Source organism: Adelges cooleyi, unplaced genomic scaffold (genome assembly GCF_023614345.1).
Source record: "Adelges cooleyi isolate 19-005CV unplaced genomic scaffold, UGA_ACOO_1.1 ACOO_flye_CR_arks_rails_tigmint_CR_PRNA_55, whole genome shotgun sequence".
Taxonomy (NCBI): Eukaryota; Metazoa; Arthropoda; class Insecta; order Hemiptera; family Adelgidae; genus Adelges; species Adelges cooleyi.
Genome location: NW_026096241.1, coordinates 566,893 through 590,894, shown reverse-complemented (window position 1 = coordinate 590,894; position 24,002 = coordinate 566,893).

Here is a 24,002-nt window from a genome sequence, read left to right as displayed (position 1 = left end):
CTTGGGTCATCAACAGTCTCTTTCTCTCTCTATCTGAACAACAACCCTTCGACAATCCTGTCGACGCTATATATATATATATATACGTACCTAACCTTACCTATTAATATTTGATCAACATGGCCGGTGTGCTGGCCTAAGTATGTTTTTTTTTGCCAATACATTATGTTACTTGGGACGTGAACGTTACTGGCATTTTTGCGTGGGCACCTAGACGTCGCCACGCTTTTGCCGAATTCCACTAGTAGACAGCGTTCGACCTAAAGGGGTTTTTTAATTGTTTTTTTGGTAATATAATATGCTATATACCGCGTGTCTCCGTATATACGGTCGGAGCCGTCTGGCGTGCGCCCTTTCATATACAGTAGTCAGGGGTCTCGCTGTCGGCTGCGGCCGCTCCTCTTGTGTGTATGCGGACAAAACACAAGAGTTTGCCTTTTTCTTATAATAGTGTATTTTAAAGTATTTTTTGATTTTTTTGTGATTTCCACCCGGATACGAGTGGGGCGGATTGGCGTGCCGGGAAAATCGTGCAAACAGAATGTGCCGGATTATCGCTCGAGGAAATCGACGCCGGACTTAGAGGCGTATACTTCACACGCCTATATATATCGTTTGTAAACGGTATATAAGTTATAATAGTTGTATATATATATATATATATTATTTGCACGTCTTCTACCATACTTGTAAGCATACACACACACACACAAACACCTTTAAGTCTAAGACGCATATTGTACCGCATACAGCTAGCCGATGCACAAGTATTGCACGCGTTCACGTTTTCACCGTAGGCTCTAACCGATTGTCCATCGCTCGACTTGGCTTATAATGTATTATCTGTTTTTATTTTGTTATTACCAATAATAATTAGTCTTGAGACGTTCACACCCGCCGGTCGATCACGATATTACAACAGCCCAATGTACGTGCCACGATCAAACCTATTTCCAGAACACCTCTGATATACATATAATAATAATTATCATCAATCATCGCCGCTTGTTAGCAGTGTGTATACACAATAATAATAATAATAGCAGTGATAATATAGATTTTTATAGCCTGGAAGAATACAGTAGATTAGTAATACTATAGAAATACATCTATTTACCGTTGACCGACAGCCAGGACCGGCAAAAGGCTATAACAAATTTTAGTCCCATTTAGAAGTAAAACAAATTGTGTTTACCTGTACCAAGCCTATACAATGTACCCATTGACAACTGTTTTCCTTGGACTGTTATCAGGATATTTATTCGGTTATTATAATCTCATGCGAGTACCGTATACTGTACTATACTTTGTACAACGGATTGTGTCAAAAACTGTCTTAGTCTCTCCGTCTCATTACAATACCAAAGCAGAAAAATGATATACAAATTAGGTATTGTAAATCGGATAAACTCCATTAAAGCGCAATCGCGGCCCAGATCGAAACGGACGGGTGGTGATTTATTATTATATATTATTTTTCCTCGATCCGGCGTTTGTTCAGATGCATTATTTAGATCACAGCGGCTATAAATAACCTCAGCACCACAGCCGATGCATTTTAAAAACCAGCGAGTGACATTCGATCAGTGTGCCCTAACATACGCAGTTGCCCAACGCTCATAACCCGGACACAATACAAAAATATATTATATATATAAGTCTTACACACACACACAAACGGAAAAGGGGTATGACGTTTTTATAATATATTTTATACACCTACTCCTACTGTATATCCGGCGGTACGCACATATAGCGCAACAACCCTCTGGTGCACTCTGTATACATATATACAGAGAGAAAACGGTGTCGTGTTCGGTCGGTGAAATAACGATAATAATATGACAAAAACGTCAAAATGTAACGCTGTGCTGAGAAAAACGCAAATTGGCACGGCTCGAGTTTGCTTTGTACACGCGGGTAAGCCCGTCCGAACCTAACCTAACCGATATAGCGTCATACAATACATGTAAAAAAAAAAAAACTCTATAATGGTTTCAAATTATTAAACGTTTTAAACATAAAAATGCCCTCAATAAGGCATCGGGTCCCGTCATGAGGTTAAAAATTGTCCAACAACATTCTATTGACAAGTGATGATGTATTTTAATCGCACAACTGTCACGATAATGTCAATATTTTGTCTTTACCTCATACCAGTTCACAGGAAAAAATACATATAGCTGGCCCAGTAATGTGTCTTTATGTGCTGACCACAATCTAACTCAATACTAGTCCTTTGATGGAGGCATCTTGCTGGTGGAGTACAAAGTAATGTGCAGAGTTGTATAAGGCAATAGGGGATGCAGTTAGGTCCTTGTAGTCACCTTACCAAGTCGTCGGTTGCAGGTTAGACGCAGAGCTGAGAGATGGTACTGTATCTAATGTTTCTGTGTTTGTGTCTGGTCCACGAAAGTGGGACTTATTAGTAGATTTGCCTATACAATTGGAGACAGTAGCAACAGATTGTTATTAGGACAGTCAGGTGGCCAACCCTAATCGTGTCCACGCTAATACTGAAAACACTAGTATTATTAGCCGTACAACGAGAGAGGTTATTTTGTTGGGTACCATCGTGTACCTAGTTAGATTAGGTATGGTCGGTGCGGAGTCCCCGCTACGGTTGGGGTATAATACAATATAGGTAAGACGGTGTTTAAACACAAACACACGAGGCGGTGGAGGTGCAGGTGCGGCGGCGGCATTGTCTTTTCGATGGCGCAGACCGTAATGACAAATTTACTGCGCGTAAATTACACACATAATATTATTAGAATGCGACTGACTCTCTCTGTGTAAGACACTGACGACAGGCCGCGTACCACGAAGACGGTCACCGTGTCTTGGGGGTAGGTAGGGAGGGTAAAGTCGTAAAAAACGATACACGCTCGCATACCGGGGTACGATTTGGCGGGTATTTCCCAGAAACGGTTTCTCCAGAAAAGGATAGAATAGTAATGTAATATTAATAATATGTCGCGTGTTGTTGTTGGCCCCAAATACGAGACGACGGGACCGAGACGCCGGCGCTCCAAGGGCCGTCGTATAGTGGATGGATATATGGCTATGGGTGTGTGTGCGTGTGTAGGCGCCACCGTCAACAATGACCACTGTCACATATTTTCTCTCGTCGATGCCTCCTCGTGCGTGTATACCCCCCCGAGACGCATAAAAGGTTAACATAATGTATAAAATAAAATACGTACAAAAAAATAACAGCTACGCCGAACGCGGAATCCGGTGCGGAGACGGAGACACACGGAGAAGATGCGCGCCCCCATTGTCATGCCGTGTAAGACGTTTGGCCGGACCCATTGTTCGGCGCGTAGCCCGAGTAGCCGACATGCGATCCCGTATGTGTCACTTCAATAGTGTTCTTGTGATTTTTTTTTTCCCTCTCCGGTATTGACCCGCATTGATTTGTCGGTTTTTAAATGAGCTCATTTTCATCGAAAACCCAAAGGAAAATAATAATAATAATAATAACCTAACCTAACCTACCTATACGTCCTAACCCCGCCACCTAACCTAACCTACCCATATAGGCCGGTCCACGTCTTCGTATCCTTTTCCACTGTGTGTTCCACAACAAAATGGGTAGTTTAACCTATTTTTTTTTTTTCGGTTTAGGCGAAAAACCGGTAGCCCGGTCACCTATTGTACACCGCAGTTCTTTTGTGTCCGGCATATTGTCAGAAAAGCGCAACGTGCGTCACGTTCCAAATGGGTGAAATGATCTTTTTGTGGAAAAAATAGGTTTAAAAAGAAAAAGAAATTGACAAAAAACAAAAGCAAGTACAGTTGGGTCGGGGCATAAACATATTATTACTGGTTTAGATTGTGCTGGATTTTATTTAACGTGAACGTCTTTTAATGCCTTTCAATAGGTTTTAATCACAGATTTTTGAGAACAATTTTGTCTAATTTTCATACCTAATCCCCTAAATCTTAGCATTGAAAAAGCGAAAGAAACAAAACAATTCCATCCCTTCTAGGAGAAAGGGTGTACGATAATTGTTTAGGATTGTCAACGTTTGTCGGTAGTACATACCATGTCTTGAGAATATTCTATACAAATTTGGAACTAATTGGACTATTTTGAAAAAAGATTTGAATGCAATCACAAAAGTATAAAAATATGGAAAAAAAAATAAAAACACATCATTGTAAATACAATACACTCTCAGCCATCGAAGCTAAAAACCCTACAAAATTGTAATATTGTTTCAAGTGCAAATCATGCTTCATTGATCACCCTGTACGTTGAATAAGATGATAATATTTTTTTAGAATTTTAATTTACCATAGCAATGACAGAACTATGAGTCCAGGTTAGGCATACATATGGTCCGTAATCGGTGTAATGGGATAAATTGAATGTACAAGGTATTTAATGTTGTGTAATTTTTTTATATATAAAAACGGTTTTTAAGAGGTAATCCGGATACCTAATGATTGCTTAAAACTATACCATATTTGTTTATTTGGAAAATTATTGTTAGATCAAAGACATAAGGCATAGGTTAACCCGGTTTTCTTTGCAGGAAGCTATAGGTATCATCATGTTATTGTATATGTACCTGACACCCCCAGTCAGCGGCGGCGCCAGACTACTCTACAGCGTGGAGCCAACTGATGTCTGGACGAAATTAGATTGGGAAACAAGCCAGTATTAGTTTTTAATTGTGGATTATTTTTTGCTAATATTAATGTAATACTCTAGATGGGCAGGGCGAACGGCCAATTCATTTCCACAGACCGTGACCCTCCTCTATAATGGACTGGCGCCTCCACCACCGTGTTACGCTTGTTGTTCGAAAAATGTGTCACTGGATCGTGAGGAAGGTTTGAGCTAATTTAAATACAGAAATAAATGCCTTCCGTAGACAACTGTGTGGAGCAGTGAATCCTATTTGGTTTATAACTAATAGATTTAGCAACAATATTGCTATTAATGTTGTATTAACATGTTTTTTTTAGGCATTTGCCACATTTAAATGTTTGTATGTAATATATTTCTCAAACAAACGCATCATTTGTACACCAGGTTTCCAAAGATTTTTTACAATGATTCCCCCAAGAGCGGTTTACCCTCTGCAAGCTCCATCAGAGTTTCAGTAAAAATTACAACCCTTACTTGGGACCTGTGCCCCATTAGTTTCTGACATTTTTTTAGAGCCTCAACAAGTTTATAGATTTAGATTTGAACTTCCCTACTTGAACTTGCGGCACGACTTTGCTATCCGAGAACTGGAAAACGGCTTCTTATGAGTTACAGCCAGCTGTGTGTGCATTTTATATAGATAATAATATTATATTGCCCTATTATATTGTGACTATAGTTCCTATACAATACACATAGTTAAGATGAAAGAGTGTGTGTGTGTGTGTAACACGAGTACAGTTGGGGCGGGGTGGATAATAATGTTATTTTATTTTCGATAGACCTTTACCGAAAAGTCATTAATCCGATATACCGCTGTAAAATATTATCACTGGACCGCCGTGCCCGTTGCATAATAATAATATAATATTGTTGGGACGAGTACAGTACATACAATGATGAAAATAATAATATTATAACCGCGCTTTTGTCGCGAAATCGTCTCCTTTTCCAGTAGGTATGACTCACAAGACCGTTTGGCTTTTGTATTGTGTCTTGTTGTGTGATGATGATAATAATAATAATATATAGTGTTTTCTTCGCGTTGGGTGTTTCTTATTGTACATAATCTTATTATTATTATTGTCGGGGTATTTGCCTGCCGAGGGGGCGACTGCGCACAGTTTATTATTGATGTACTATATTATATTATTGTTATTATTATGTAAACAGAGAAGTCAAACCGGTGTCGATGGTTTTTTAACTGCTCGCCGACCACCGGGACGCTCCGGGATGACTGATGACTGTGAAGGTGTCTTTTTAAATAAAAAGAAATTGTATTATTATTATTATTATTATTATACCTACCCCACCGACGTGTGGCCGTTCTTCGGTTATTTGGCTGAAAAAAAGAATACCAAAACCTATAACAGCCACTATGTGGTCGTCTTGACGTTTACATTTGTATTATTATCAATAACCCCAGTGTTGTGTACACACCCCTCCCCCGCCCCCTTATATTATTTTATCACTCAGCTAACATTAAACATATTCATCTGCTGCGAAGCTGGTACTATCTCCGGCAAAGGCGCCATTATATTGGCATATTGTATCTACCTATTATCGTTTGTCAAAGGCGTTTTGTCGTCCGCGTGGCTCGTTTGTATAATATTATTATCATAATAAAAACCGCATATTATTATTGTGCAACGTCCGACAGGGACGAGAACGCCAGTTGGAGCCGATAAAAATAGGTACATAATATATTATAATCCCTAATAAACGTATGTACACTATTTGTATAGTCGAATAACATCACTAGAGAGATCACAGGTGGTGGCGTTGTGGAGTGGCCCAAACGAATGGCTCAATCGTTGTCAAGTCAGTTCAATCTATTCTGTACCATTGTAAGTCGATTGACAAATTAAAATAGGGTACAATAAAAAAAAGGCATAACAATTGATTATACCTACTTTTGTCATTTTGTTTGAATTTTCAATATTAACTAATTTTGTAGCCTTTGTCCGAATTAAAGCTAGAAAAATAGTTTAAGTCATCACACTTTGAGTTTTTCTTTGGTTTTTTTTTTTGGAGTGATTTGTTTAAGTAAAACAAAAACCAGATAGTGCAATACAAGTAATTTGGTTAGTTAATCATCCAAAGACATGAATCGTTTGTGTTATGACTTACCTGACTAACTTTTTTTTAGTACCTAACCGGGTAAAGCAGCTTGTAACGCTCTATTGCACAAATTATTTACTAATTGACCCGTACAACGTTTCACCCGAAAACGTGAGACCGAGAAAATAATGGGCATATCTCGTTTGAACGCGCATTGCCTTGTTAAGTTATTAGAGCTAAGATAATATGATATTGTGTTAAGACGTTATCAAAAGAACAAAATCCGTTCGTTAAAAAAACAACAACGGCGGTTGGTTGCGTATAACTGGGCCGAGTAGACTATAATAATAATTTGTCAATTAGTTAAAAAAAAAAAAAAACAATTGTGTTGGACTTTCATATACATATTTTTTTTTTTTTTTTTTAGTACTCTGAACACGGGACGTAATTAAAACGGCGGTACACATCAAGTCGAGGGAAGTATAAAAAAAAAAAAAAAAATGTAAGTATATGAAATTGACAAACAGACAATTGCTGCTGGCCTGTCAACGCTTATATTATGTGAATGGTATTCGAACGTTGCACACACACACACACACAAGAGCGATAGATAACGACGGCAAAGTCGCATATGAAGTGTATGTGGTGGTAAAAGGCATTGAAAAGAAGGGTTACACATTATTATATACAGTGTGTGTGTGTGTGTGTACAAGAGACATAGTACAGTACTACTACTCGACGTGTACATGTATATAATGTAGATTGTAATCGTAGCGCCGATCAGCTGTTTGTCGTCGATTTTAATCGGCCGTGTTATAATATATATAATATAATAACCGAACTGTCGGAACCAAAAATATGTAGTATTCGTTTAAAAATTTGACAACAAACGAACCCCCCCCCCCCCAACGGTCCCCTCGACCCCCACTCCGTCACCTACTAAAAGCGTCTCCTGTGCAGCTTATGCGACCAGACCCAAGCGATAAGGTCGGGTTAGGTTAGGTCTAGTTCCATGTTGTATTATATATTTTGATGACATTAACAAAACTGCAATTATTTTACTTTCTCAAATCGAGTAAGTACGGCCGTACCTAAGTGAATATATTTTGATGTTTGATTTGTTTTAAGAGATTTTTAAAAAGATTTTACATTATCGACGCACAACACTGTTAACAGCGGCTAACGAAGCTGTCCAGAGGAAAATATTTAAAAATACATTTAAATAGCTCTTAAACAGTAATTATTAATCAGCCAACCTATACTTGACGTTGGAAGCTTTAAGAGTTTGTTGTGACTAAGAAAAAAAAAATTAAAAAAACGTGCACTGATAATGAGAATAGATGGATAGGTATTTGTCTTAGCTTTAATATAAGATAGTATTATACAGTTAGATCTAATTTCATACCTGTGCAGTATATTTGGTTTTAATTTTAAGAAGTCTGTATGTTAAATTTGATTTGCAATTTTCCCCAACTATAAGAGAAAGTCGATTCTAAGCTCATTAGAAAGAGCTTGTCGAGATGATACAAAACGTGAATTAAAAAAATTGACAAGAACAAGGGAGGGATGGAAAAAAGGGGGGAGAGGAGTATATAAGGGTGAGAATAGCGAATCAGCTACCACCAAGAGATGAATGATAAGAGAATCATATCATAAATAACATATTATGTAAATATACTTTTTTTTTATCTTTTCCCCCCAAATTTCTGATAATTCATTCTGTATAAAAAAAATTGTACATTATAAAATTTAAAAAAATTCGGACATTGAAGGGTTGAGTCAAGTATTACGCTTGCAAATTAAACTAACGCTTGCCAAGTCGGGGGGGGGGGCATGTATACTTGATTGATTTTTAATTTTTGGAGAATTATTTAACACATATTATTTAGGTTGAAAAAATGTGTTTTTATGATATTGGTACCGGTTTAAAAGCTCTGCAGGGAATGAACTATATCAGATACAATTTATATATCATATGTCTATATTAATAGTTTACCTACTGTTCGAATGTTAGCTGCCGTTAACTGTTATGTATAGATAATATGATCTTTAACTTGTATTTTACTACAAGAAATAAGAAAAGAAATTGTATCGACGAGTCGATAAGACGATTGTTATCTTTCCGTCGAGTGGGTTGAAAATTAATTCCAAGCATAATATATATACATCATAACTCGTCACTGTATATATATATATATATATATATATATATGCTATTTATATACATAACATTATAATATAGTCGAAAAACGGGGTACAACAGCCTATGTACAATACGAGACAAGTGAACGAACACAGACCAAAAATAAAAAAATAAAATGCATGTATGGATGTTGATGTTGATGACCGATAGGAAGCGTCGTACACATAGACTTTTGTTGTTGGCCAGGGCCAGGTATATGCTAACAATAAGGCGCAGCCCACGCCCCATTATGGGATCCATATTATACGACTTGTGTACATATTATTCAGTTATTATATTATTATCATACACACACACACACACACACACAGAAGACCTAACCCTTTTTACAATATTCACGGTTGCACATAATATTCAGCCTTTACATATTTTCCAGATCGGCGCGATAAACATCAGCTGTTCGGACGTTCAAATCAACACGCTTATATTACTATTATTATAATAATGTATGTACAATGGTATAATCAGTCGGACAACGTTTCGGAGACGGTCGTGTTCCAAGTATAAAACGTTGTTAGCATATAATACTATACTGTTGGGAACATTACACTCCACAAGTAGGTGGTAGAGGTGTACTCCGCCACAAGAGATACCGGACAATATAATTGGGCGCACAAAATTGTATTATTATCATTTTTGTTCCCATGCTAATTGTGCTATGGGTGCAATTATCGTTGTTACATTTCGGTCAAAAACCGTTTGGCCAAACCTTGGGCGGCGCACGACAATTTTGTACCCGGATGAGGAAACAACAAACCCGTATCGAGTGGTCTCTAATAAATTTGGCATTGTCACATTGTAAAGTAAATGATTTGTAACCTTTTGTAGACAATTTCAAACGTAGGTGTGTTAATTAGCGTTAGCACTTGTTATGCTGTCAAGACATCACATCAGGTACCTCCTATAGTTATCGAACCAATTCAATTGATATATTTCTAAAATATATATCAAGAACAACAAAAGTGTTGAACCGATTTTGTTACCATATTTTTTCTATCAAACATTTTTTATTTGATTATTCTCTTTTGTTTTAACGTTTGTGATATAAGCAGTAGAGATAACTAGTAGTATCTTCAATGTTGTTTTATGACTATTATGTGATTATTATTTTTGTCCTTGTCTTCAAAAAGCATGTCATTCGATTGATAATGGACAGCTTAATGTAATTGTGTCAATAAAAAGTTGTTTACATGTATGCATCACACAACCGGGTATTTTTTTTTTCAAAAAACATTTCATTTCACTTACTACAATTATCTCAACTGCCAAAGTGCATTTCTTCGTGTACACAGCTATTTTCCTTTAAGTTCTTGTTGCTCAAGACGTTATTCAGCAGTGGCTGAACCTCTCGCCGTGGCTCTCATTTACCGTCTAACCTTAAGTCGGCACACTCTATTAAGTTATCTAACAATTTTTTTTTTTTTTTTGTACTTTGAAACGAGAATCGGATGTCAGCCTCAACAACGCGTTTGTTGCGGTTACAAAAAGGTAGTGCCGCGATATTTTTTTGCTACTTAAGTGCACCGAAATTCGTCTTTTCAATAACGTTTTGAGTTACACTTTATTGTAATATCGTATGGCGACACGGCTGATGCTACATGTTTGTGCGGTGTACGGTTCGAGTAAGTCGTTGACTACTGTTGCGTCGCTATCGACCGGTTCGATCTGGCCGGCTCGAACCATGTACCCGAAACGAACGTACTTAGACGTTATATTATGACAAAAAAAAAAAAGAATATTTTTTTTTTTATCTGGAATCGCGTGTCGTCTTCGTCGTCGGTTACATATTATACACATTACCTGCGAGCGCCTATACAGAGGTCCGTCTTATGATGTTGATGTGTGTGCGCCAAAACGTCGCAGTAGCAATAATAAATATCTCTCTGGAGATGGCCATCGCCATATAGTACATAGCGATAGCATCTCGATAAGCTGCCACGGGCGACGATTTACATGACAAAATAATGCGACATATTCTAGGAGGAGAGGACCGTGGCAGTGTCTTTGTGGGTGTTTCTTTCTTTATACAATACTATTTACCTCCTATACAGTAGGTGGGTACTCGTGCGGTTTTTTTCTATAAAGATTTCGCGCAATTTTTTTTCTTCTCTATTGTTTATTATTATTTTTTTTTTTTTTTTGCGCCTTAAACCTCTCCTCGACCGCTGACACACGTCAAGATCGCAATATTGTGTACATCCATATTATGTCTACGGCGAATTTGGTAGGCCCAGATTAAAATCGCCGGCAGTGGTGGCGGTGGTGGTGTCTATTGCCGTACATGATATTATAATAATAATAATAACGGCCTCCGAGCAAGTATGATAACCATCGGCCAAAAACGATTTTCTCCCTCCCCTCAAGGGCAGCAAAAGCGGCCCCCGACGCACAATAGAGCGGCGGCGGCGGCGCACACACTCTCCGGCACAATGATATAATAATAATTGTGACACGTGGTGGTGGCTGCCCATCTCTGATAACGACTAGATATTGTTATCATATATATATATATGTATACCGGGTGTGCGATGATAACGATCGATACTATATTGTGTATACTTGATCCTTGCGGTTGTACAAACGGTTTTTTCGCCTAATATTATAATATACATTGTACCGTGCCCGGCCGTAGCACACGCCAGACGATCGGCGGCTGTGACGAGCGAGAAACTCAATACTTACGCCTCTCTCACGCCCATTATAATTTGTAAAAAAAAAAAAAAAATACATGTACTTACATAAAAAAATCTGCTAAAAGACGTTTTTGTACAGCTTAGACGCCCGAACGAGTAAAGTCCACTAGAACTACATTTTAAGGGGTGCTAAAATTATGGTATACCTGATTATCTTATCATCAAACCATATAAGATATAAAACAAAAATATTTCAAAACAACGATAGGTATTGTAAAATGAAAAAAATATTAAACAGAGTACTGTATGTACATTATTCAAATTGTATGCCTAACCTAACCTAACTGGAAGAAGAACTGACACTGATAATTTTTAAACATTAGTAACTTGAAAGTAATTACCCAAGATCAGTCAAAATCGACACCAAATTATTCCCTTAATGCAGAAAGTTATTTAAATAATATAATATAAGTTTGGAGTTTTAAAAATTGATAGAGCTCTGGGATAAAATCAAAAAGTGTAAATATTGTCTGATATTGTAAAAAACTATACAAATTCAATTGTTTTAAGAGGAAATCGGTGTCTTAGGTTAAGTTGATCTCTTTGTATAACATTTTTATGAATTTTGGATTGATGCGATGTAAAGAGATGAGATGACATCCATCACAGAACTTTAGGGCCTCACGGATCAAGTTCTATTCCAGGTGAGTAGAACATATAATAACGCAATGTCGTAGAAAACCGTACTCGTGCCCCATAATTCACTTGGCGATTTACCACAGCCAAACAGGTTGCTGTCGGAACAACATCACAAGAAAATATCCCACCGAGACTAGTTTGGAAGAGTGCTAATTTGGTCGACACAGAGGCAAAGAGATAAAGGGAAAATCTGTTGTACCTACCGGACCTACTCATATAGTACCTACGTAGAGATCTTTCATATCACACAGGAACTTATGGCAACATCTAAGATTAAAGACCATCGTTAATAGCAACTGTTTCAGCTGGTGAGCCAAAGTAACCTGCTTTCGGACACTAGGTCTGAGGTGTTTCTGATGGTCGAGACGACCATTCGCCATAAAATGTGGACACAATAAAATATGGTTTTACAACTACTGCACTTGGACAGTGTCCGCAGTAGTCCCAACTGGTGTCTTGCTTTATGACATGTTCCATAGCGCCGGAGTGGTTATAAATAACGCGTGTACACGGCAAAATGTATCCTATAATAATATATTGTACTATTATTTGATGCCCTTACACGTCCCACGAGGAGAGGATACATATAAAATCTCTGCAATTTACGGTGCTCGGTTTTAATCGACTTGGCATGGAAATATTAATATTTTAACCGCGTTTCATTTGTCATATACGGACACAGTCTAGTCACTTGCCATTAAAATGTATCCATTTAGGGCTTAAAAGCCAGTTTAAAGTAATAGTATAATATTCGTGTGGGTTATGATACATTTTAAAACTTAGCTAAAATCATTTCGAAAACGTCAAAGGGTCTGTTACCCAGGCTTATTTTGATCCGAGCCTATATGGTTAATACAGGGACACAATTCAGTTCTAGTTGGAATAACTAAATAAATAGTTAGCGCATCTATTTATTTAGTTATTCCAACTAGAAATGTATTCTAGAAAAATCTTCAAGCAACTTATTGTTAAATTATATACAGTAAAGAGATTAATACTTAAACCCTTAAGTCTTAACCATAGAGTGAATCATTGGTATGGTTAACAGTTTAAGAATTCATTTCTTTACTATAGCAATGTATTGTTTTCCTTTATTAATCATAATTATTGAACTAACTATGTATTTTCTTCTGTGTAAAAGTAATCGTCCAAAACTGGTTGGCGACCATTCATAATTTTCAGCACAATAATTCTTACTTAAAGAAAGGCTGTTGATGGTATAGGTACGTTGCTGTTTAAGTTTCAAAAGTCGATAGTGATCTGAGAATTACCAAAATAAAAAAAGAAAGGTTATTTAGTAGGTTCTTTTTCTTGTAAACTATATTTACAGTGTGTGTACAAAATATACAAATTGGATATTACACATTTTTACTTAACATGAAAGCAGTCCAACGACTCGTCCACTTCGGCTAGTAGTTTTATAATATTGTAAACAGAGTTGCAAAACGTTTTTAACAAACGGTATTGTTTTAAATATTATTTTCATATTTTTTTGCAGAATGTAGTAATCATAATATTATTATTATAGAACGTCAAAATAAGTCTATGATTTTATAAAAAATGTGTGTGAAAATTATAATTATATGTTGGCTACACTTTTATAGTGGGTTATTATCACGTAAGCGGTATTTAAATTTAAGTAATTAATTTGTATTTTTTTTTTGAAACACACAGAATTCAGATTTCAAGGTATAATATAATAATTAAAATATCAAATATGTATACACTATATAGTTTACTAAATACTAAAAATTAAATAATTATATAGTAGATTGTACTACGATCATATTGTGTAGACATCACCACATCAAGTCCTTCCTACACTGTCGGTAGTGTATAGTTAAAACTATTAAAACTAAAAAATGTGCCTCTGTAGCCTGTAGAGAGTAGAAACTAGAACTATTTAAAAGTAAATATCTAATTAAATAGTTAACTCGAATTAAAAAAAAATAATCATCCTACAAAATCGCAAATGTCCCATGAAAAATCCTAGCTTCTCTCGTCCTTAATACAATGTACAATGTAGTATTATGAAGACGTCCTGTCTTGGAGATTTGGGCAACGGCTCGTGGCAAAGGGTTAGAGGGTCCGTGTACCTGTTTGTTATTGTTTTGTATTATATGGCCGTGTCGTGATAACAATAATGATTCCTATGTATCGGACCGAAGAACAAAACGGAAAGGAAACAAAAACCCGGTCTGCACAGCAGCAGCAGCAGCAGCGGCAGCAGCAGCAACGGCAGCTGCTGCCGATGCACTTTATAACGAGAAGAGTGGCGGCGTTTATCAGTGGTCGTAGATCGGATATGTTCTGTATTTTGACACAAGCGGATCAAAGGAGAGCACGTTCGCCGTGATGCTGAAGCCGTAGGAGAAAGTCACGCCGGGGCCGCGAGGGGAGGTGCGACGGAGGGCAGCGGGCTGCAAGGGGAGGTGCGAGGGTATTGTGGGGAGAGTGACAAGAGACCACAATGGGACTTCGTGGCGATCGACGTCCGCGATAGCCGGCCTGCCCCGTTGAATTCGTCTTCTCGTGTATACGAGTCCTCGCTCTTGTCTGAGGAAAAAAAAATACATACATATATATATATATATATATATACAGTATACACATACTTACATACAGACATATACTCATGTGTGTGTGTGTATTACGGAGGCGTCGCAGTGACATGGACGTCGGTAACCCAAAGTGTTTTACAATGGTTAGTTTTAATATTGAAAAAAAGCCCCTATAGTGGGCTTAAGGGTTGGGGTCTACCCATTTTGCCCATGTCATAGTCCATAGGTCATCTCAATTTATATATACACATTTATTTTGTTATCTGATAACTCTATTACTTATTTCTATTATCAGCTATAAAAACTATGATTATTTGAAATTATAATATAATTTCGTTATAATATGTCAATACATTAGATGTCTGATGAAAATACATTGAAAATAAAAGCAACGATTCTAATGTAGAATTATTGGTAAAAATACCAAGCGTGCGTTTTAAATTATACAAATAACATGCTTCCTTCGTGATCAAAATGCAATTTTAATTTTAACATAATAAACAAGTCAAATATATGTTGGAGATCCATGCAAATTGATTTTAGTAACTTGGTATCCGATTTTTGTATGTTTTGAACAATAATTCATTAAAATGTCCACCAAAGTATGTAAAAACCGAGCATTACTGATTTCAATGTTTAAAAATAATCATAATAGTGTTGTATTAATGATAAAACTTAGGAAATATTATTGAAAACTGTTTTGTATTTAATGAACTGTAAAGTGTGCTGGCACTTGATGTTGTTTATTTTTTATGCAATCCAACACAAAGCGTTTAAAATATGAACACAGCGGTAAGCTCAAAAGCCTTATGAACTTAATCGAAAATCGATCATACCATAAAAAAATATGTAACACTCGAGTCAAAATGTATATTTAATTTCATAAATTCTAATATCAAACCATTATTACACAAACTGTTGACATAGTTAATTTATTATAAAACTAGATGGTCTTATCGCGATGAAGTATAATTTGTCATTATTATTTTTTAAATCTCACTAAAACCACATTAAGTTGCTATATTATATAACAGCTATGCTTTTAATGTGTATACTATTATTATTTTTTTTTTTTTATACATTATACAATTATTTCAGAACTAACAGAAATTCAGAACATTATTGCGATTTTTTTTCCAAACTTGACAGGAATTATAGTTTTGCGCCGTTTCGATTTGTACATATTGTACTTGTTATTATTATTGTTGTCGACCGAAGAAACTTTCCGGAAAACCTATTAAAAAAAATAACATCATGAACAATTCGATTTGGATTCCGATAGCGACGGTCACAATGTTTGATATCCCATTAAACAACACCGCTGAATGTACTATATACTTATAGCCGTTTCTCTCCGACCGATCACCGTATCACTGCAATAAACAAACACAAATAGTTATAATGGCGTTCGTGCATGAATACAATATAATATATGCTAAACATAAATTATGTATAGGTAGTCGATTGCTATCGGAGAAAGCCGCCGTACTTACACTTCAAGTACGGTAGTATTTTGTTTGTATGATCATAGTGATCACAGTGATATACCTATATATATATATACATATATATACGTATTACACTGTGTACGTTCAAAATTGTCACAATCGGATATGGGAAAAAATATTTAGACAAAATCTTACCAAAAACTGTCCAAACAATTGTTTTGGAAAAAAAAATATCATCTTGATGTAAAACCAATCTATCCTATCTATCTAGGTACCATCTATAATTAACGATGATAAATTAAATTATTAACAAACAAATTGGGCCATATTTTAATGCGAATGGTCTAACTGACATATTATTATTGTCATTTAGCAGGTTGGACGTCTTAGGTATTAGGTCAGGAACGTCAAAAAATACAATAATAATATGTTCATGAACCAATGTGTCGTTTGGAAAACAGACTTAGGTGAAGGTGGAGGAATTGCGGCCACTTAAGCGGCAATTGAAATATCTTTGGAACTTAATGTCCAGAAATTCCGTTCTTTCTTGAAATCGAACTACAAACTTGTTAGGTGTTGTGTCACTAAAAGTTTCAGATTTTTAAAATTAAAAAAAAATTGCAAATGACCGCCATCACCCATATAGCGGGGTAATATCTACCAGTCACCGAAAAACACATGTAAAATGATAAGGAAAATTTTAAGTTTCTAAAAAATATAAAAATTATGATCAAAATATCATGTTATCAGTACAGACCTATTGTACGATGATATTGTTCAAATACATTGTTAGTTTAATGGAAATATTAGTTAGGTAAGGTTATTACGTAAGTTATGTTATACCGTTATTACCCGTATCAGACTTTTTTTTTTTAGAAAACATGTATTTACTTAAAAGCTGTAATATTTAGGTGCATTATGAGCAAATAAATGCAATCCTTGCCAGTTTGTGATACACTAGAAACAGTCGATATGGTAAAAAATTAGAAATTCTCAAATTTGAGATGAGTTTTATAATGGAAACATATTACAACAAAAGTGATAATTATTATTTTTCGGTAGGAGAAAAGTTGTCAAATCATTTTGAAACATCTGGTATTAGGTTCTGGTAACAACAGTTAGGTATCAATATATATTGTGCTCATCCAAATTTTAGCTATCATACAAGTCAAGAGATGTGCCATTGATCGGTATTACCCACTGACTGGTATTCCCCCATTCTCCCCTATTTGTGTTTTCCCAGCATTGCGGATCTTTCTACTTAAGCCGTATAATGTGTAAGGAAGTCGACCAAAATACACATGTCTCAATGTCTTGTAAGACAAAACCCGTATAATATAATAACTGTCCCGCGCGTTATACCTTCGGGTTAAGACACTGCGGTGTCTGTGTGTGTGTGTGTATACTCAAGTATGTCTACCTATACTTATATATATATATATATATACCTTATACCTATATACCGTGCCTACACCTAGGTAGTATACGATATAAATTATAATGTAAATTATAGGTGCGCGACGCCGGAGACATAAATTGGCCGGGCGTCATATCCGACGGCAATAAAAATAAATAAAAAATATCATTTCTGGTCATTATATTTGTTTTGTGGTGTCATATACATATATAAGTATACCTGACCGTCACAAGGCACATACGTGACATTGCGCCTGTGTGTGTGTGTTGGTTTCTAGCCGGTATGAAGTGTTTTTTTTTTTTTGTAAATTATAAGTAGGTATATGAAATACATTTGGTTTTTTTTTTTTAAGAACGTTTTATTTAAGGAAAAATCGCCATGCGGGACACGTATATAATATGAGATATTATATTATTATATAGGTACAACGACAATAACGTGACCACGAAATGTGTTTGTCCTCGTTTAAGTCCGCGGCTTTCGGCCATCGTCAAACAACGACTTTTTCGCATGTAAATTATAGTCCATGTTAATAACGTAAACAGTGTATAGCTATACAGGTAGGTATATAAAGTATTTATCATAATATGAACAGATAGCGCCGCCGAATAGGTACATGCCTAATATAAAATATGTGCGCTTACACGTCACGAAGCTGTGGCGGTTTTCACATAATATTGTGTTTGTATACTTACGTTTTTTTTAAAAAAAATTTTCTACAGCTCCGGTTCTGTTGAACTTTTGTCGTGATGCCGACAACACATTGCAAGTACAGTTAAATAAGTACACAATGTGTAAAAGTAATTATCCAAAACTAGCTGTGGACGAGTCAAAATATTTTTTATAATTTAATAGAAGTTGAAAGAGCTCTCAAAAAAAAGTCCAAAAGATAAATATTGGCAAAAGTAAACTTAAAAGTACTAAAAAGTTACTTTGCCTTGCGTTATGTGTTGATCACTCTGTATGTCTGTACAAACAACATTGTGACATTGAATTTGGTACAATTTTTCAGATCTTTCATCATAGCCAATACTTTATTTTGGTTTTGGGCACATTTGGGCTACTCGTATTTTGTACTATCTCTTCGCAACAACCTTTATGATATTTATTTTAGCTGGAATCTTGACCATCTTGTATTTTGTTTGGTCTTATGGAAACGTGATACCCTTATTTATTAAGTGGTTGAGTGTGGGCAATTTTTTTGGAAAATCTTAATTTAAACCTTCTTAAATGAGGCTATGAGTGCAAAAGTTGCCTAAACCCATAAATTAAAATTAATTATTTAATACAATTAACCAACTTAAGAAATTAAAAACAGTTCAAACAAATTTTATTTTATTTATTTATAAAATTTGTTAATTTAAATACTAACATGTATACAACAAAGTATTAATTGTAATTAAGCTATTTTTAATTTATGGGTTAGGCCACTTTTACGCTCAAATTGTAATATGTAATTATTAGTTTGGTATTAAGAATTATTTTTCGCAACTAACTATTTAAACATAATTTTTCTAATTCCAAAAACACAGCTTACTTGGTGGTTTAGAGGGGAAAACCTCAATTATAAAAGTTTTAGGTGAGAACTGTTTCTGTGTTTTGTTGGAAATCAATTTTCGATAGTTTGTTTGGAGATGGAACAATATGGCATAAAAAAGGGGCTTTTTTTTTTTAATTAGTCAAATGTATAAGTGTTAAAATTAAAATCTAATTCCAACAAAACATAGTTGAAGCATTCATCTTTAATGACACATTAATAATATTATTCTGCCCTAATAACAACAACAGGATCTATTAGAGCAGCATGGCTGCACATTTCAATGGCAACACATCAAATGGCTTGTCAACGCTAATTTACATATTGGCATCTATCAGAGATAACATTTTGGGAAATTCTCGACCACAACAGCTGTATTTAATACCTGCAATTTGCATGCTATTTAATAAATATTATTGTTCTGTATATATATATATATATATAGAAATGTATAAATATTCTATTTCTAGTGAAGATGTCAACTACGTTGTTTAACACATAATAATAATATTATGCAGCGTTATCGTATCGTGTCGAAGAGGCGTTTTCCACAACAGTTGCTTCCCGTCAAAACCGTACCACGATAATCGATTGGTGTGCGCTGATAACGGATTTACACGCATAAAAATGTACACACATCGTTCCGGATAAGACCACAGAGAGACGGACACGCCGACAGATAACACATACAAAAAAAAAATTATAATATATATATATATAATAATATAATATACAAATAAAAAGCACAGTCATAAGCGATGGGCGTAGGCGCGATAATTTTCCTGGATCTTGCGATAGCGCTGTTTATGATATAATATATATATATTTAATTTGTTTTAATATTGTTATCATTGTAAAACCCCACGGTGAATCACCGACGATACTAGCATTTAGTCGTTTCGGTACGGTTAAGTATAATAAAATGCATAATATAATAAATTATTTTGTTATAATATTATCTATATATATATATTGATATAAACCCACAAATTGCAGTTGTTTTTCGTTGATTACAAGTTTTATAATCAAGTCATAATGTTCTACATGTGTATTACACGTGTATGTACATATTCTGTACAATATTGAACCGATAGATTATAAAAAAAACTATACTATCGTTGTATAGTAATATTGTAATAATGATAATAATATTCTAAAAAAAAAAAAAGGCCTGAACGTCATACATATAGGCGCAACCAGACCTACATTTTAGAAGGTGCTAAAATTATGTAGGTATACCTGACTAAACATAGTTCTTATCTTCAAACCATTATATATAAAATAAAATAATTAAGAACAAAAATCAACAATTTCAACAGAGTATGTACATTATTAAACTGTTATGCGCACAAATCAAGGATTGGGGTTTCAATTTTTGGGGGTGTCAAGGTCCCCCAAGCACCCCCTTAGTTGCGCCTATGAGTGATTATACTACATATTAAGTTTGTATGGTAAATATTATTTTTATTTTGCATCCTAGGATTCATTGATTTTCGATTAGCAAGTATAGAGTGTAACATTTACAATGTCAAGCTCCCTTTATTCAGTTTTGTATGCAACTTAATTATTGTCAAAGGTGTACAATTTTGTTTTTTATTAATTACAGTAAGTAGTTTAAGACATTGTTCCCGTTCAAACATTTCTCTTAACAATAAAATCCTCCTATGCAAACAACTTATTCGTCCTGCAATGACTCAAGGCATGACGACAATTGTCGGGATCGACAAAAACCTCAAATCTAAATTTATTTCAATCAATTAACCCCCGTCTCTCAACTAACACTTGTTCTTACATCCACTCGCTATAAAAAATCCCCATTCTAACACTATAAATCACCCGAATCCACTTATATCCAATATATTTTCTTCTCTTACTCTTCCCAAACAATTCAACGATTTTAGAAATTATGTAATTACATCTATTTGAAGTAGTGTTACTGGACACCTCCTATTATATCATGTCGTCCTGTCGTTGTATAATTTTCTTTAAATTTACTCATTGTACCCAATATTGCAGATTTAAAATATATTTTTAAATAAAAACTTATTGAAAGTGAAAATTTGCAACAATAAAACGGTTGTTTTTTTCTTCAAAATATTTAATTTAGATGCCTAATCTTTTTCGAATTCGGTCACCATTGCTACAATAATACGTCGTTTAGTTTGTCGTACACAGAAATACTGCTATTTAAGCGTTTTGTGGGGCGGTGGCAACCTGTGTGCCATGCAATTTGATAACCGTTTTTAGGGTAGACCGGACGTACACTCGGTCGGGGGTCGTCTGGGAACGTGCCGGAGGAGTGTCTCGCCGGTAATCTCCAATAGGAAATGCTGTTATTGATCGGGGCTAATATGCCTGGGGGGGATCCTTTTTTTTTATTTTAAACATTATTATTATTATATTTTCTTACGACGTCTCAAGTTAAAACATCACATTATTGACGTTTTGTGTGCCTCATTGACGATTATGACTTGAGCGGCTCGTGTATAATATATATATAGATATAAAAATATTTTATTCATGTACAACATAATATATATCTAATGCATATAGTGTAGACACTCTCGGCTGTCACTTATAGCGCCAGAGATATACAGGGTGATCCAACTAACGTAAGACACTCATTTTCTCGGAAAATATGAATATTTTGAAAAAACATTTTTTCCTATTCTTTTAGGTATAAGTTTTACTACATTTTTCAATGCTTCGAAAATTTTTATTTTCATCCCTTATACGATAAAAAGGGTCTAAGTTCACGTTTTCAAATGGCAACATATGTTTTTAATTCCATAAATTTGTAGGCAAAAAATTTAAAAATATGTTATCGTTTGAATTATTAATTTTTATCCATCTAGTCGTTAGCTATGACTTTGTAAAGATATTACATTTTCTCTTAAATATTGTTATATTTCTTTGGTTTTCCAAAGACCGGGAGCCAATAAAATACTTATTTATGATCGCATTGTCCGATAGATGAGTACACAGATAACCAAACACAATAAAATGTTTTGTGATATTTTGTTTGACCAGCGTTTCATATTTATAGATTACCGACTTTTCTAACACACCGTCATGACAGGTAGGTTGACAGACCTATATTGACAGCAGCTAACGAATGGCTATTTAACCATAACAATCAAAAACCGTGGTACAAGTAGGTTGATAACTGCTGCTATGATGATAATACAAAATATTATTATCATTAGTTATCATATTTTTCTACTATCTATGTTCTACATTCAACAAGTAACAGCACAGTACAACAGATCATTATTATGCTATTTGAAAATTATAATTTTTAGTTTTTATAGGTAGTAAACAATAGCTTTAAAATTTGGCTTACAATCTCATAAGTGCATACATTGAATGGACACGCGTCGAGAAGCGTTACTATTATTTGTTTAGTTATGTTCAATTTATTCAAAATATGTTCTGTGCTCAAATAATTGTTTTAAACAATTTACACTAAATAAGGAATTTTGGATTTAATTTGCTTACTATTTTAATTCTACAGTAAATATTTAAAATGTTGCTTATTTTACATTTATAACTAACTTTTTTTTATTATATAAACAACTTTATTAATAAAAAATAATGCAATAAAGTGGACTGTGTTTAAATGATTAAGTTGTCTAAAGACTAGATGTTTGTAAACAGTGTTTTAGGAACCTACAACAAAATCACAGTTAAGTTTGAAATTGTATTAATTATCAACTTAATTTAAGCCGGTAGTTCCAAACTGTGATTTAAAGTACTTTTACTTTTTTTTCTGTTTTCCCCATCCTGTTGGCAAAAAAGATTTGATTTTTCTGTAACGGTAAATTTTTCAACATCATTGATATTTCATTTTTTTTTAAGTCAAGTTATTTCTTATTAAGATCCCGTTAATAAAAATATGGATCAATAGTTTGTGACTCAATTACACAAAATCACACAGTGATACTCAAACTTCAGAAATAAAGTTAGGGTTTGTGTCACGCAAACATTAAATTATCAGAACTTGTCTTTTTTATTTTATTAATAACTATTAAATTAAATAGTTTATATGTTCTTATATTTTTATTAGTACTTACTAATTATTATTATAACTTATAAGGTGTATAATGTTATAATAATAGTGATTCTAAAGCCTTTATAATAAAATATGTCTGTTTCAAAAATTTCAAATTGAAAAGTTAATTCTTTTACAGTTGAATCTGCTATTTTGATTTTATGTATAGTCAGTATTTTCTTATTTTTATTATTTTCTTCACTATTTAATATCTAGAAAATTAAAAGCTTAATAGATTTTAGTTGTTTAAAAAGAAAACCATTATTTGATATTTCCTTGTTTACTATACAAATTAAAGTATTGACATTATTAATCTATTATAACGGGTACGTTTTACTAAGATTATGTAAAAGTGGCAATATTAAATCAAAAATAGCCTTAGCTAAATTGTAGTATCTAAATTTAACAATTATTCTGTAATAAAACACATTATTAAGGATTTAAATTTTATGGAATTTGTACGCGACAAGTTTGTCCGATTTTATACACATACATACATGTATACTATATTTATGTATGAACACAAATAATTATAAAATCAATTATACTAACTTATAATGCATAGTTGTTAAAAATAAAATTTGTTTACCTTTAATGATGCAAATAATGGTTAAAAGAATATTTGCTGTAATGCGTATGCGACAATTTTCCTACTTTAAAGAGTTAAAAACAATTTTTATTAATTTTTACTGTGTATTTTACAAAATTTGAACATTGATAACACATAGT